This window comes from Lithobates pipiens, unplaced genomic scaffold (assembly GCF_037356315.1).
Source record: "Lithobates pipiens isolate NorthernLeopardFrog02 unplaced genomic scaffold, aLitPip1_a1.2 Scaffold_22, whole genome shotgun sequence".
Taxonomy (NCBI): Eukaryota; Metazoa; Chordata; class Amphibia; order Anura; family Ranidae; genus Lithobates; species Lithobates pipiens.
The window spans coordinates 179,798,251-179,815,625 of NW_027507784.1; the positions used below are offsets into that span (position 1 = coordinate 179,798,251).

The 17,375-nt window shown below is 46.8% G+C and overlaps 1 protein-coding gene across 1 annotated transcript in view; it reads right to left on the reverse strand.

Annotated features, from left to right (window-relative positions):
- The window catches only part of STAT1 (signal transducer and activator of transcription 1), a 137,671-nt gene extending 120,576 nt beyond the window's left edge, over positions 1-17,095 (reverse strand). The window contains exon 1 of the mRNA XM_077448694.1: positions 16,960-17,095. The gene's annotated coding sequence lies outside the window, so the exon portion shown is untranslated. The remainder of the gene's footprint in view (positions 1-16,959) is intronic.
- Positions 17,096-17,375: the final 280 nt, after the last annotated feature.

A 17,375-nucleotide genomic window follows, 5' to 3' on the forward strand; every position in this document is an offset into this window, starting at 1 on the left:
GACTAAGTATGGCGCATGCTCAGAAAGGATTTACACGGCGGAAGGTGCTGTACACGTCATCGCGCAAGCTTTCGACGGACTGTCTGTTCATCGTGTGTGGTCAAGTCCATTCATTCGAAAGTAGGACGGACTGTCCGTCGGATTGTCTGACGGACTTAGTTGGCCAGACAGTCCGCCCGTGTTTATGCTTGTAATACACCTTGCAATCTAGAGTCAGGTCCATAAATATTGGGACACTGACACAATTCTAATCTTTTTGGCTCTATACACCACCACAATGGATTTGAAATGAAATAAGATGTGCTTTAAGGCTTGATTCACGCTAACACGTTTTTTGATGCATTTTTCATCTTGCAGAAATGCAGGAAAACTTTTTAACATGGGTTCCTATGAAACATGTTCACATCAATGCATTTTTGTGCCTCTGCGTTTTTGGAAAGGGTCGGGGACTTTTTGTCACGCAAAATGCAGAGTTTTGCATGTAATAGAAGTCAATGGACCCGCATCAAAAATGCAAGTACTGCGTTTTCCCACGATTTTGCCGAAATTTGAATTTTTTTTCTTTTTTTTTCACTGTATATATGCAGTTTCTAAGCAACCACCGCGTAAAAAAAAAAAAAAAAACGCAAAACGAGGCAAAATCGTGGTAAAAACACGTGTCCAAAAACGTGACAAGCACTGCAAAAACGCTCAAAAGCAACATGCATAGATGTGAATCGAGCCTAACTGCAGACTTTCAGCTTTAATTTGAGGGTATTTACATACAAATCAGGTGAATGGTGTAGGAATTACAACAGTTTCTATATGTATATTTTTGGACCTGACTGGAACTAAACAATCTTTAGATTGACCAACAATTGTGCAGTAAGGTAGCCTACTTGGCTGGATACAAATTAAGTGGATTGTGCTTTTAATACATCCTTTTGGTAGATCTAAAGGAGTTTGGCTAGATTACACATTCAGATAGTTAGGTGTGTGGCCAGCTTTAGTTATTAAAGTGGTTGTAAAGGCACAAGGTTTTTTCTACCTTCATGCATGAAGGTAAAAACCCTTCTGTGCGATGCTCCCCCCAAAGCACCCCTAATACTTACCTGAGCCCCATCTAGATCCAGCGATGTGCACGAGAGTCTGGGATGGGCTTTCCCGGATCTCTCTCTCCTCACTGGCTGAAACACAGCAGCAGAAGCCATTAGCTCCCACTACTGTCAATCACAGCCAGTGAGCCAATGAGGAAAGAGTGGGGGGGGGCAAGCTATGGCTCTATGTGTCTTATGAATGCAAAGAATGGGTTTTAGGAATGTGCACGCACCAGTGCCCCCATAGCAGGCACTTGTCAGGGGGGAGGAGACAGACACGCCTACGGGGGACCAGAGAAGAAGAGGATTGGTCCTGCTCTGTGCAAAAACAGAGCAGGTAAGTATGACGAGTTTGTGGTTATTCTTTTTTTTAAAGCAAACTTTTAGAATCACTTTAATTGCAATTGATTTGGTACCATGACTTGAAGGAATACAAATCGCCCATAGAACTCTAGCAAAAATTGCTCTGGTATAAAAACTGGTTCATGAGCTTAAATAAAAAAATTGGGGCAATTAAAGTTGGGCACTTGGGGAGCAATGCAACAAGTTCTATGTACAGGCAGATGTGGCTGGTTTTGTATATAATATGACATATGATAATTCGTTATTGTTTTGCATGAAATAGAAATATGCTGCTCCTATGTTAGCCCCTCTAGTTAACTCCTCCAGTTTCACATATAACAATTGTTTGAAGTGATATCAATCCCTCAGTTTGTTTAAGCATTTATAGTAGCTGATTTAATTTTCACTGAATACACAGCTTCTTTATCTTTAATCCTTAAATTGCTTATGCTCCTGTTTAAGCTCATGCCATGGTCACTGCTCCAGGTTTCCTTTTTCAGAGTGGCTGCTTTCTCTTTCAGCATTGTAGGGAGTTGCCCTTGCATGCAAGGACTTGCGTCATGTCTGCCTGCATGGTGGGCATCAATAAAAACACACAACCCTATAGCCTGAGATGGCAAGGCACTCCCCACCACTCACTTCTTTAAACTAACAGGCTGGTTGGAGACTGCACTGTTAACTCTTTCTTGTGAAGACAAGGAGTTCACGGAAGCAGCACTGAAAGAACAGGAGCCAAAATCATTGACGGCAAGTGTTGGGGTAAGAATTTGAACAATGTGTTAAGCTAAAAAATCCCTGAGGGTTTATTACTACTTTATTGAAAGAGAGATGTTTACAACTAGCTAAAAACAATACATTCAAATATTATATTATATATATATATATATATATATATATATATATATATATAGCCTGCAATTTAAAAGCATAATGGACTAGTATGCATCGCTTTTATTAAATATATCTTCTTCCTCCGGTCTTCCTTCATTTTCTTTTCTCCTGCATCTTCCTACGGGCTTCTCCTTCTCCTTCTCTTCTTCTTTCTCCTGTCTTCTTTGTCCTTTATTTGTCCTCTGCTGCCGCTCCCTTCGACGACCTTCCTCCGATGCTGCATCCCGCTGATCTGTCCACGCCGATGTCAAGCATTTCTTAGATAACGATGGGGGCGTGGCCATCTGATGATGTGATTCAGAGGCCCCACCCCCTTATGACATCAGGGACCCATTATTCCCCAGGCAGTGACCTCAGAAGGAGGTGGGGCCTCTGGGTGACATCATCCAATGGCCATGCCCCCGTCATTATCTAAGAAATACTTGGCATCGGCGCGGACAGATCAGTGGGATGCAACATCAGAGGAGGGTCATCGGCAAGAGTGACGGCAGAGGAAGAACACCGGACAAAGAATACAGGAGAAATAAGAAGAGTGGAAGTAGAAGCAGGAGAAGGAGAAGCCCGGAGGATGAACATGCGGGAGAAGATGGAGGAAGATTGGAGGAAGAAGCAGGGAAAAAAATATTTTTAATAAAAGACTTGTCAAAAACTGTCTATGTACTGTATTTTTTCACACCACACTACTTTTTTGTGGTGAATGGATAGGGGTGCAATGTACCTCATACTCATTCACATGGGGGGGAGGCTGGGATCTGGGGGGGCCCCTTGTTAAAGGGGGCTTCCAGATTCCGATAAGACCCCGACAACCACTGGGCAAGGGTTGTCAGGAAGAGGCCCTTGTCCACATGGGGGCAAGGTGTTTTCCTGGCCTGCTGGGCTGCATGCTTGGATAAGGGTCTGTTATGGACCTGGGGGAGGGCATGCCGTTTGTTTTTTTTCACTCTTTTTTTTTTTTGCCAGCAATTGTTTTTTTTTACATTCAGCTGATAACTCATTGGTTGTTAAGGATGCAGCAGCCAGCTTCCCAGCCCCCTCCTTAACAACCAGTTATATACAGTGAATGTACAAAAAAAACAAAAACACACAAATCGCATAATGCAAATCGTGGCAAAACTGCTTCAAAATCGCAGTAAAAACATGGTACTTGCATTTGGATGTGGGTCCATTGAAGTCTATTGCATGCAAAATGCTGCATTTTGTGGGAAAAAAAGTCCCCGACCCTTTTCAAAAACACAGAGGCACAAAAATGCATTGATGTAAACATGTTCCATAGGAACCCATGTTAATAATTTCCCTGCATTTCTGCAAAATGCATCAAAAATGGCATTAGTGCGAATAGAGCCTAAAAGAGTATTTACACCAGGGTGTAAATGGCGTACATTTTACTTCACTCTGTCATTTAGAAAATACTTGATTAAAAGGATTCTAAAGATAATAAAAAAAAATTAAAAAACAAGCGTATTATACTCACCTGCTCTGTGCAGTGGTTTTGCACATCCCTGATGAAGTCACATGACTAGTGACGATACGCGTAGGATTGGATGAGGAGGATACCGGAAGTGACGTCCGGGGTACGAGCGCCGAGTCCGTTCGTTTTTACGCTGTACACTTGTTGCCTGTGATTGTTTTATCTAAATGTGAGTACCTAGGACTAGGTCCTTTATATATTAAAGCTTGTGTTTACATACTTCACTATTGGAGTCCCCCCTTTTCTGTCTCCTATATGGAATTGGTCTGTGGTGTATGGCTGAGAACCTAAGAAAGATGATCTGCAGTTCCTATACCAATTGATAGCATCATTATTTGCTGGAAGTGGGAGATTGTTTTGCTGTTTACCTTACAGCAGGGAGGTAAGGTAGCCATTGCACTCAGTGTGGAAGCACCTGGCTTTGAAGATACACAAAGATCACCGGTGGAATCACTAATTGATGTTTTATTTTTTCACAAGTCCATTCTTTGTTGCTGCACAGTGTGAACTCACATACTGCATGTATTTTCAATATAAGAAATATTGTATTAACCACTTGACCACTGGGCACTTAAACACCCTTAATAACCAGACCAATTTTCAGCTTTCGGTGCTCTCGCATTTTGAATGACAATTACTCAGTCATGCAACACTGGACCTATATGAAATTTTTGTCCTTTTTTTCACACAAATAGAGCTTTCTTTTGGTGGTATTTAATCACCGCTGGGTTTTTTATTTTTTGTGCTATAAAGGAAAAAATATCGAAAATTCTGTAAAAAAATGAATTTTTCTTCGTTTCTGTTATAAAATTTAGCAGATTAGTAATTTTTTCTTCATAAATCTTGGCCAAAATTTATACTACTACATATCTTTGGTAAAAATAAGTACAAATTGGTGGATATTATTTGGTCTTTGTGAAAGTTATAGAGTCCACAAGCTATGGTGCCAATATCTGAAAATTGATCATACCTGAAGTACTGACGGCCTATTTCAATTCTTGAGACCCTAACATGCCAGAAAAGTACAAATACCCCCCAAATGACCCCTTTTTGGAAAGAAGACATTCCAAGGTATTTAGTAAGAGGCATGATGAGTTTTTTGAAGTTGTCATTTTTTCCCACAATTCTTTGCAAAATCAAGATTTTTTTTACTTTTTTTTTTTTTCACAAAATTGTCATATTATCAGGTTATTTCTCACACACAGCATATGCATACCACAAATTACACCCCAAAACACATTCTGCTATTACTCCCGAGTACAGCGATACCACATGTGTGAGACTTTTACACAGTGTGGCCACATACAGAGGCCCAACATGCAGGGAGCGCCATCAGGTGTTCTGGAGCACCCAGGACAATTCTGACATTTCTCTCCTACATGTAAAAATCATCATTTATTTGCTAGAAAATTACATAGAACTCCAAAACATTATATATGTTTTTTTAGCAAACACCCTGGAGAATACAATGGTGGTCTTTGCAACTTTTTATCTCGCACGGTATTTGCGCAGTCATTTTTCGAATGCTTTTTTTTGGGAAAAAAAACAGTTTTGGGCTTAAAAAAAAAAAAAACAGTAAAGTTAGCCCAATTTTTCCATAATGTGAAAGATGAAGTTACGCTGAGTAAATAGATACCTAATATGTCACTCTTCAAAATTGCACACGCTCGTGGAATGGGGCCAAACGTCGCTACTTAAAAATCCCCATAGGCGACGATTTAATTTTTTTTTTACTGGTTATATGTTTTGAGTTACAGAGGAGGTCTAGGGCTAGAATTATTGCTCTCGCTCTAACGTTCGCAGCGATACCTCACATGTGTGGTTTGAACACCGTTTTCATATGTGGGCGGGACTTACGTATGCGTTCGCTTCTGCATGCGAGCACATGGGGACAGGGGCGCTTTAAAAAAAAACATTTTTTTTTATTGTTCATTTTACTTTATTTATTTTAGTTTGACATTTTTTTCCCCAAAAATATTTTTTTTGATCACTTTTATTCCTATTACAAGGAATGTAAACATCCCTTGTAATAGGAATATGGCATGACAGGTCCTCTTTACAGTGAGATGTGGGGTCAATAAGACCCCACATCTCACCTCTAAGCTGGGAAGCCTGAAAAAATAAAAAAAATAAAAAAAAAGATTCTGTCTTTGATCGTATTAGCGATTCGGTAGAAGCACCGGAGGGCGGCGGGAGGGGGGGGGGGGATGTCTATGGCTGGGTATTGCAGGGTATCACCGACTATGGCTGGGTATCTCAGAGTATGGCGTTGCAGAGTATTGCATTGCAGGGTATTGGCGAGTGTTGCAGAGCATTGCAGAGTGTTGCAGGGTATTGGCGGGTGTTGCAGAGCATTGCAGAGTGTTGCAGGGTATTGGCGGGTGTTGCAGAGTGTTGCAGGGTATTGCAGAGTGTTGCAGGGTATTGCAAAGCGTTGCAGAGTGTTGCAGGGCATTGCGGAGTGTTGCAGGGCATTGCGGAGTGTTGCAGGGCATTGCGGAGTGTTGCAGGGCATTGCGGAGTGTTGCAGGGTATTGCAAAGTATTGCAGGGTATTGCGGAGTGTTGCGGAGCGTTGCAAGGTGTTGCGGAGCGTTGCAAGGTGTTGCGGAGCGTTGCAGGGCGTTGCGGAGTGTTGCAGGGCAATGCAGAGTGTTGCAGGGCAATGCAGAGTGTTGCAGGGCAATGCAGAGTGTTGCAGGGCAATGCAGAGTGTTGCAGGGCAATGCAGAGTGTTGCAGGGCAATGCAGAGTGTTGCAGGGCAATGCAGAGTGCTGCAGGGTATTGCAGAGTAATGGGGGTATTGCAGAGTAATGGGGGTATTGCAGAGTAATGCAGAGTAATGGGGGTATTGCAGAGTAATGCAGAGTAATGGGGGTATTGCAGAGTAATGCAGAGTAATGGCAGGGTATTGCAGAGTAATGCAGAGTAATGGCAGGGTATTGCAGAGTAATGCAGAGTAATGGCAGGGTATTGCAGAGTAATGCAGAGTAATGGCAGGGTATTGCAGAGTGTTGGCAGGGAATTGAGGGGTTAATTTTCGGTGCGCAGCGATGTGGGCACTGCAGATGCAGCCCACATCGCTGCTGACACCGATCTCTTCCCCCTCCGCTGTACCGATCGGTACACAGAGGGGGAGGGAGGAACCGGCGTCATAACATGACGCCGGTTTGTTTACAAGTGATCACTCCGTCATTTGACGGAGCGATCACGTGGTAAACGGCCGCGCTGAGCGGCCGTTTACCGTGATTCGTGATGCGCCGGGTCCTGTGGACCCGGCGGTCACGGATGCTCTCGAGTGCGCGCCCCAGGGGGCGCGCGAGAGCAGAATTCTGGGAGGCCGTTAATTAACGGCCTCTTAGAGTTAAACAACCGCCCTGAAGCCGTTAATCGGCAATGGGCGGTTGTTAAGTGGTTAATTAATTTTTTTTGGACTTTCTTCAACTGGTTCAAAAACCAATTTTTTCACTTGATGCACTGTATGGATTTTGATGCAATTTAGTGCAATCACACTCACTATATGCACTTTATATTTGGAAGCTTGTTTTGAATATTTTTTATATATTTACATTTTTTAAGGTATTTTGATGTTATTTGGTGCAATCACACTCACCATATGCACTTTATAGTTGGAAGTTTGCAATTACTTATTTTATTCGTATATATTTATATACTTTATCCTAGCGGGATTATCACTGTATGCACTTTAGTTGGAGTTATTTATATTTATTTATTTTTTTAAGAGTGTGTAGATTTAAAGGAACACGGTTCCAATAGCTTTACATAGATTTTGTTTACCAGTATTGATTTATTTATTTTAAGTTTTGTGGAGCGCAACACCACTTATACACTATATATCACCAATTTAGGGGAGGGTTTTATGCTCCTATCGGTGTTCTTGCTGCAACCATAGTTTTATAACCAATTCTTTGAACCATTTTGGCACGAGGATAACTATCTATTACTGTATGTTCCATAGGAACCCATGTTAATAATTTCCCTGCATTTCTGCAAAATGCATCAAAAATGGCATTAGTGCGAATAGAGTCTAAAAGAGTATTTACACCAGGGTGTAAATGGCGTACATTTTACTTCACTCTGTCATTTAGAAAATACTTGATTAAAAGGATTCTAAAGATAATAAAAAAAAATTAAAAAACAAGCGTATTATACTCACCTGCTCTGTGCAGTGGTTTTGCACAGAGCAGCCCTGTTCCTCCTTTTCTCTGGTCCCACATGGCACTCCCGACTCCTCCCCTGCACCAAGTGCCCACCACAGGAAGCCAATTCCTATAGGGGCACTCGTGAGCCCTGCTGCCTACATCTATAGACAGCAGGGCTCGACCCCGCCCCAATGCCCATAGGATTTGATTGACAGCAGCAGGAGTGACTCTCGCTGCTACCAATCTACCCTGTAAGGAGGGAGAGAGCTGAGAGATGCGGTTCTCATGCACAGTGCTGGATCGAGAATGGGCTCAGGTAAGTACAAAAGAGGAGCTGCACAGAGAAGGTTTTTAACCTTAAAGCAGAGTTCCAGAGTTTTTTTTTTTAAACACCCCCCGTGATGTTAGTACCGAAATCAATAAAAAAAGGTTATTATATGCAATGTCGTTTTTCTATATGCTTTGTGAAAGCATGTGAAACCATGTTGCCACCTGCCATGTCACTTGCCACAAGTTGTGGATTGTCCACTTGCCACGTCACTTGCCACGTCACCTGCCACAAGTTGTGGATTTCCACTTGCCACGTGACTTGCCACATCACCTGCCACGTCACTTGCCACGTCACCTGCCACAAGTTGTGGATTGTCCACTTGCCACGTCACCTGCCACGTCACTTGCCACGTCTCCTGCCACAAGTTTTGGATTGTCCACTTGCCACGTCACTTGCCACGTCAGCTGCCACAAGATGTGGATTGTCCACTTGGCACATCACATGCCACGTCACCTGCCACAAGTTGTGGATTGTCTACTTGCTACGTCACTTGCCACATCACCTGCCACGTCACTTGCCACAAGATGTGGATTGTCCACTTTCCACGTCACCTGCCATGCCACCTGCCACAAGTTGTGGATTGTCCACTTGCCACGTCACCAGCCACATGTTGTGGATTTCCACTTGCCACGTGACTTGCCACATCACCTGCCACGTCACTTGCCACGTCACCTGTCACAAGTTGTGGATTGTCCACTTGCCACATCACTTGCCACCTGCCATGTCACTTGCCACAAGTTGTGGATTGTCCACTTGCCACGTCACTTGCCACAAGTTGTGGATTGTTAACTTGCCACGTCACCTGCCACAAGTTTTGGATTGTCCACTTGCCATGTCACTTGCCACGTCAGCTGCCACGTCACTTGCCACAAGATGTGGATTGTCCACTTTCCACGTCACCTGCCATGCCACCTGCCACAAGTTGTGGATTGTCCACTTGCCACGTCACCAGCCACATCACCTGCCACGTCACTTGCCACGTCACCTGCCACAAGTTTTGGATTGTTCACTTGCCACGTCACTTGCCACAAGTTGGGGATTGTCCACTTGGCACATCACCTGCCACGTCACCTGCCACAAGTTGTGGATTGTCCACTTGCCACGTCACTTGCCACATCACCTGCCACGTCACTTGCCACGAGATGTGGATTGTCCACTTTCCACGTCACCTGCCACAAGTTGTGGATTGTCCACTTGCCACGTCACCAGCCACATCACCTGCCACAAGTTGTGGATTGTCCACTTGCCACGTGACTTGCCACATCACCTACCACGTGACTTGCCACATCACCTGCCACAAGTTGTGGATTGTCTACTTGCAACGTCACTAGCCACATCACCTGCCACGTCACTTGCCATGACGCAAACGCGGTAAAACGCCGCTAAATCGCGGTAAAAATCGCGGCAAAACGCGCGTTTCTAAACGCCGGTTTCAGCTTGTGTCCAGCAGAGTTTGCATCTGCGTCTCGTGTGCATGAAGCCTAAGGCTCGGTTCACACAGGGGGCGATGCGAGGCGACACGACTTGCCTCGCCGCGACCTGCCGCGACCTCAGCGGCGACTTGCAAATGACTTCTGTATAGAAGTCAATGCAAGTCGCCCGAGGTCGCCCAAAAGTAGTACAGGAACCTTTTTTCTAAGTCGGAGCGACTCGAGTCGCTCCTCTTAGAACGGTTCCGTAGTACAGAACGGGGGCGACTTGTCAGGTCGCGGCACGGCAAGTCGTGTCGCCTCGCGTCGCCCCCTGTGTGAACGGAGCCTTAGGCTTCATGCACACGAGACGCAGATGCAAACTCTGCTGGACACATGTTTTTAAAAGCTGAAACCGGCGTTTAGAAACGCGCGTTTGCCGCGATTTTTACCGCGATTTAGCGGCGTTTTACCGCGTTTGCGTCTAGAAGCATTTAGTTAAGCTAACATCATAGACCCTCCCCAGCTCAAAAAACAGTATTATTAACTATTTCAGCAATTTTGTGAGACCAGAGTGAGTAGCAGCAGCTGTGAGAGCTGCAGTGTACTTGTATTTAGCGTGTCACTTCCCATGGCACCTGCCACAAGTTGTGGATTGTCCACTTGCCACGTGACTCGCCACATCACCTGCCACGTCACTTGCCACGTCACTTGCCACAAGATGTGGATTGTCCACTTGGCACGTCACCTGCCACAAGTTGTGGATTGTCCACTTGCTACGTCACTTGCCACATCACCTGCCACGTCACTTGCCACAAGATGTGGATTGTCCACTTTCCACGTCACCTGCCATGCCACCTGCCACAAGTTGTGGATTGTCCACTTGCCACATCACCAGCCACATCACCTGCCACGTCACTTGCCACGTCACCTGCCACAAGTTTTGGATTGTCCACTTGCCACGTCACTTGCCACGTCACTTGCCACAAGTTGGGGATTGTCCACTTGCCACATCACCTGCCACAAGTTGTGGATTGTCCACTTGCCACGTCACTTGCCACATCACCTGCGACGTCACTTGCCACGAGATGTGGATTGTCCACTTTCCACGTCACCTGCCATGCCACCTGCCACAAGTTGTGGATTGTCCACTTGCCACGTCACCAGCCACATCACCTGCCACAAGTTGTGGATTGTCCACTTGCCACGTGACTTGCCACATCACCTGCCACGTCACTTGCCACATCACCTGCCACAAGTTGTGGATTGTCTACTTGCCACGTCACTAGCCACATCACCTGCCACGTCACTTGCCATGTCACCTGCCACAAGTTGTGGATTGTCCACTTGCCACGTCACTTACCACAAGTTGTGGATTGTCCACTTGCCACATCACCTGCCACGTCACTTGCCACGCCACCTGCCACAAGTTTTGGATTGTCCACTTGCCACATCACCTGCCACGTCACTTGCCACATCACCTGCCACGTCACTTGCCACGCGATGTGGATTGTCCACTTTCCATGTCACCTGCCATGCCACCTGCCACAAGTTGTGGATTGTCCACTTGCCACGTCACCAGCCACATCACCTGCCACGTCACTTGCCACGTCACCTGCCACAAGTTTTGGATTGTCCACTTGCCACGTCACTTGCCACAAGTTGGGGATTGTCCACATGCCACATCACCTGCCACGTCACCTGCCACAAGTTGTGGATTGTCCACTTGCCACATCACCTGCCACGTCACTTGCCACATCACCTGCCACGTCACTTGCCACGAGATGTGGATTGTCCACTTTCCACGTCACCTGCCATGCCACCTGCCACAAGTTGTGGATTGTCCACTTGCCACATCACCAGCCACATCACCTGCCACAAGTTGTGGATTGTCCACTTGCCACGTGACTTGCCACATCACCTGCCACATCACCTGCCACAAGTTGTGGATTGTCTATTGCCACGTCACTAGCCACATCACCTGCCACGTCACTTGCCATGTCACCTGCCACAAGTTGTGGATTGTCCACTTGCCACATCACCTGCCACGTCACTTGCCACATCACCTGCCACGTCACTTGCCACAAGTTGTGGATTGTCCACTTGCCACATCACCTGCCACGTCACCTGCCACAAGTTTTGGATTGTCCACTTGCTACGTCACTTGCCACATCACTTGCCACATCACTTGCCACAAGATGTGGATTGTCCACTTTCCACGTCACCTGCCATGCCACCTGCCACAAGTTGTGGATTGTTCACTTGCCACATCACCAGCCACATCACCTGCCACGTCACTTGCCACGTCACCTGCCACAAGTTTTGGATTGTCCACTTGCCACGTCACTTGCCACTTCACTTGCCACAAGTTGGGGATTGTCCACTTGTCACATCACCTGCCACAAGTTGTGGATTGTCCACTTGCCACGTCACTTGCCACATCACCTGCGACGTCACTTGCCACGAGATGTGGATTGTCCACTTTCCACGTCACCTGCCATGCCACCTGACACAAGTTGTGGATTGTCCACTTGCCACGTCACCAGCCACATCACCTGCCACAAGTTGTGGATTGTCCACTTGCCACGTGACTTGCCACATCACCTGCCACGTCACTTGCCACATCACCTGCCACAAGTTGTGGATTGTCTACTTGCCACGTCACTAGCCACATCACCTGCCACGTCACTTGCCATGTCACCTGCCACAAGTTGTGGATTGTCCACTTGCCACGTCACTTGCCACAAGTTGTGGATTGTCCACTTGCCACATCACCTGCCACGTCACTTGCCACGCCACCTGCCACAAGTTTTGGATTGTCCACTTGCCACATCACCTGCCACGTCACTTGCCACATCACCTGCCACGTCACTTGCCACAAGATGTGGATTGTCCACTTTCCATGTCACCTGCCATGCCACCTGCCACAAGTTGTGGATTGTCCACTTGCCACGTCACCAGCCACATCACCTGCCACGCCACTTGCCACGTCACCTGCCACAAGTTTTGGATTGTCCACTTGCCACGTCACTTGCCACGTCACTTGCCACAAGTTGGGGATTGTCCACATGCCACATCACCTGCCACGTCACCTGCCACAAGTTGTGGATTGTCCACTTGCCACATCACCTGCCACGTCACTTGCCACATCACCTGCCACGTCACTTGCCACGAGATGTGGATTGTCCACTTTCCACGTCACCTGCCATGCCACCTGCCACAAGTTGTGGATTGTCCACTTGCCACGTGACTTGCCACATCACCTGCCACGTGACTTGCCACATCACCTGCCACAAGTTGTGGATTGTCTACTTGCCACGTCACTTGCCACAAGTTGTGGATTGTCCACTTGCCACATCACCAGCCACATCACCTGCCACAAGTTGTGGATTGTCCACTTGCCACGTGACTTGCCACATCACCTGCCACATCACCTGCCACAAGTTGTGGATTGTCTACTTGCCACGTCACTAGCCACATCACCTGCCACGTCACACGTCACGTGTGGCAAGTGGACAATCCACAACTTGTGGCAGGTGATGTGGCTGGTGACGTGGCAAGTGGACGATCCACAACTTGTGGCAGGTGGCATGGCAGGTGACGTGGAAAGTGGACAATCCACATCTTGTGGCAAGTGACGTGGCAGGTGATGTGGCAAGTGACGTGGCAAGTAGACAATCCACAACTTGTGGCAGGTGATGTGGCAAGTGACGTGGCAGGTGATGTGGCAAGTCACGTGGCAAGTGGACAATCCACAACTTGTGGCAGGTGATGTGGCTGGTGACGTGGCAAGTGGACAATCCACAGCTTGTGGCAGGTGATGTGGCAAGTGATCTGGCAAGTGGACAATCCACTTGTGGCAGGTGATGTGGCAGGGGACGTGGCAAGGGACGTGGCAAGTGGACAATCCACAACTTGTGGCAGGTGACGTGGCAGGTGATGTGGCAAGTGATGTGGCAGGTGATGTGACAAGTGGACAATCCACATCTTGTGGCAAGTGACGGGGCAGCTGACGTGGCAAGTGACGTGGCAAGTGGACAATCCAAAACTTGTGGCAGGTGACGTGGCAAGTGACGTGGTAACTGGACAATCCACAGCTTGTGGCAAGTGACATGGCACGTGGCAAGTGATGTGGCAGGTGATGTGGCAAGTCACGTGGCAAGTGGAAATCCACAACTTGTGGCAGGTGATGTGGCTGGTGACGTGGCAAGTGGACAATCCACAACTTGTGGCAGGTGGCATGGCAGGTGACATGGAAAGTGGACAATCCACATCTTGTGGCAAGTGACGTGGCAGGTGATGTTGCAAGTGACGTGGCAAGTGGACAATCCACAACTTGTGGCAGGTGATGTGGCAAGTGACGTGGCAGGTGATGTGGACAATCCCCAACTTGTGGCAGGTGACGTGGCAAGTGGACAATCCACAACTTGTGGCAGGTGACGTGGCAAGTGACGTGGCAGGTGATGTGGCAAGTGACGTGGCAAGTAGACAATCCACAACTTGTGGCAGGTGATGTGGCAAGTGACGTGGCAGGTGATGTGGCAAGTGACGTGGCAAGTGGACAATCCACAACTTGTGGCAGGTGATGTGGCTGGTGACGTGGCAAGTGGACAATCCACAGCTTGTGGCAGGTGGCATGGCAGGTGACATGGAAAGTGGACAATCCACATCTTGTGGCAAGTGACGTGGCAGGTGATGTTGCAAGTGACGTGGCAAGTGGACAATCCACAACTTGTGGCAGGTGATGTGGCAAGTGACGTGGCAGGTGATGTGGACAATCCCCAACTTGTGGCAGGTGACGTGGCAAGTGGACAATCCACAACTTGTGGCAGGTGACGTGGCAAGTGACGTGGCAGGTTTTGTGGCAAGTGACGTGGCAAGTAGACAATCCACAACTTGTGGCAGGTGATGTGGCAAGTGACGTGGCAGGTGATGTGGCAAGTGACGTGGCAAGTGGACAATCCACAACTTGTGGCAGGTGATGTGGCTGGTGACGTGGCAAGTGGACAATCCACAGCTTGTGGCAGGTGGCATGGCAGATGACGTGGAAAGTGGACAATCCACATCTCGTGGCAAGTGACGTGGCAGGTGATGTGGCAAGTGACGTGGCAAGTGGACAATCCACAGCTTGTGGCAAGTGACATGGCAGGTGGCAAGTGATGTGGCAAGTGGACAATCCACAACTTGTGACAGGTGACGTGGCAAGTGATGTGGCAGGTGATGTGGCAAGTCACGTGGCAAGTGGAAATCCACAACTTGTGGCAGGTGATGTGGCTGGTGACGTGGCAAGTGGACAATCCACAACTTGTGGCAGGTGGCATGGCAGGTGACATGGAAAGTGGACAATCCACATCTTGTGGCAAGTGACGTGGCAGGTGATGTGGCAAGTGACGTGGCAAGTGGACAATCCACAACTTGTGGCAGGTGATGTGGCAAGTGACGTGGCAGGTGATGTGGACAATCCCCAACTTGTGGCAGGTGACGTGGCAAGTGACGTGGCAAGTGGACAATCCACATCTTGTGGCTGGTGACGTGGCAGGTGACGTGGCAAGTGGACAATCCACAACTTGTGGCAGGTGCCGTGGCAAGTGACACGCTAAATACAAGTACACTGCAGCTCTCACAGCTGCTGCTACTCACTCTGGTCTCACAAAATTGCTGAAATAGTTAATAATACTGTTTTTTTGAGCTGGGGAGGGTCTATGATGTTAGCTTAACTAAACGCTTCTAGACGCAAACGTGGTAAAACGCCGCTAAATCGCGGTAAAAATCGCGGCAAAACGCGCGTTTCTAAACGCCGGTTTCAACATGTGTCCAGCAGCGTTTGCATCTGCGTCTCGTGTGCATGAAGCCTTAGAGGAGAGAGGGTTACAGATAGACAGGTACTAATTATGTAGGAGTATTCCTTTTGTATGATTATGTGCATCACAAGTGGTTAGTAATTTCACTGGGTATATGTAAAGCCCCATACATATCAGATTTTCTGTTGATTTTTTCCTTCAGATTTACCAAAACCATATAATATGAGATCAAATCTTAGGAGTTTCAATTTGTATACAATCAGGCAGGCACTACATGGTTTTGGTGAATCTGAAGACAAAAATCAGAAGAAAATCTATTAGTGTGTATGGGGCTTTAGGCTGGATTCACACCTGTGCATTTTTAGTGCTTTTTGCATTTTGCAGATTTTCACTACAGAACGTGCTCCATAGGAAACCATATTAAATGGACTCTAATGCAAATCTGAAAAATGCAAAAAGCACTATAACTGCATAGGTGTAAATCTAGCCTTAGGGTTTACAGACACTATAATTTAGGGTGAAACATGGTCACAGTCCTTAGCCCCCCTCCTATAGGCTGGATTCACACCTATGCATTTTAGTGCTTTTTGCATTTTGCAGATTTGCACTACAGTCCATTTAGCATGGTTTCCTATGGAACACGTTCTGTAGTGCAAAATGTGCTAAAAATGCATAGACGTGAATCCAGCCTAACTGAATCCAGAAGTACTTATCTCCACAGGCTCTTGTCATTTTTTTTTGAATGGTCATGGTGCTGCCCCATCTGTTGTGCAATGCCAACTTTGTGGTGCTGCATCGATTTAAAAAAGTAGTACATGCACTACGTTTGGCGCTTTCAGGTGCCACTTCAATAGACATCTGTGCATGAAGCCACATAGATGTCTTTGAAGTCGCACTGAGATGCGACTTTGAAATTGTGCCATTTCAGGTGAAATTGCATGAATTTAAAGCCGCACTCAACGTGAACAGGGGCTTAGATGTCATTGGCACACAAGTGTAGTGACAACACCTCATACTTTCTCCAACCCTCTAACCAAAATCTCTGGACCTCCAGCTGGAGGAATAGTCTGCAGGAGCCAGAGCATTGCACCCACGATCCACTGATTGCAGTTACAATGCTCTGCAGGCTCAAATGCAAACAATAAATAAATGCATTTTTTTAAAGCTGTGTGCAGAAAATGTGCAAACCATCTACAATGAAATAAGAAGTAAAATAAATGTGAACATTATCACAACCCATAGCACACATTTCTCTTGCTATCAGATCACAGTGAGAGCCCATAAACTAGAAATACTTCATTTTATCTCCAGAATGTCTTATTTTCTGCTCCTCCATGTTACAACGAAGCATGTATAAGAAGTGGCAGCAATGTGATTACCTCAGGGCCTGATGTTATGAAGGAAGAAGAAAGTTCATGTAAATAAAGTCACCTACAACTTGTTCTGCCAGTAACACACACACAGCTCTGTCACCTTACCTTCCAGCTCAGAGTCTCCTCCAGTTGTGAGAACTGAGCCCAGGACCCCGACCATAAGACCCGTCTAGTTTCCTTTTCCTGGAAGCCAGCGATTTACAGGCAATGCAAACTGAAAGTGACAAGCAGCCAATCAGCGCCAAGCAAGAGCAGAGTCCCGCCTCCTGTATACAGGCGCTGTTCCTTCCTGCTGTCTTCCTCCCTCCACTGCACTCACTGCAGAGGCGATGGGCATAGAATTACCTCAGGCAGCTGAGAGAACCAGTCCTCTGTATATAGTGGAACATGAAAGGAGAACTGAAGTAACTGTAAAATGGATAGCAAGCATTATAGTGTACAATAAATGAAATCTTACAATAGTCACATAATCACCTTCGTGTGATAACACAATAACTGACATATTTGTCAGCAGTGGTGGC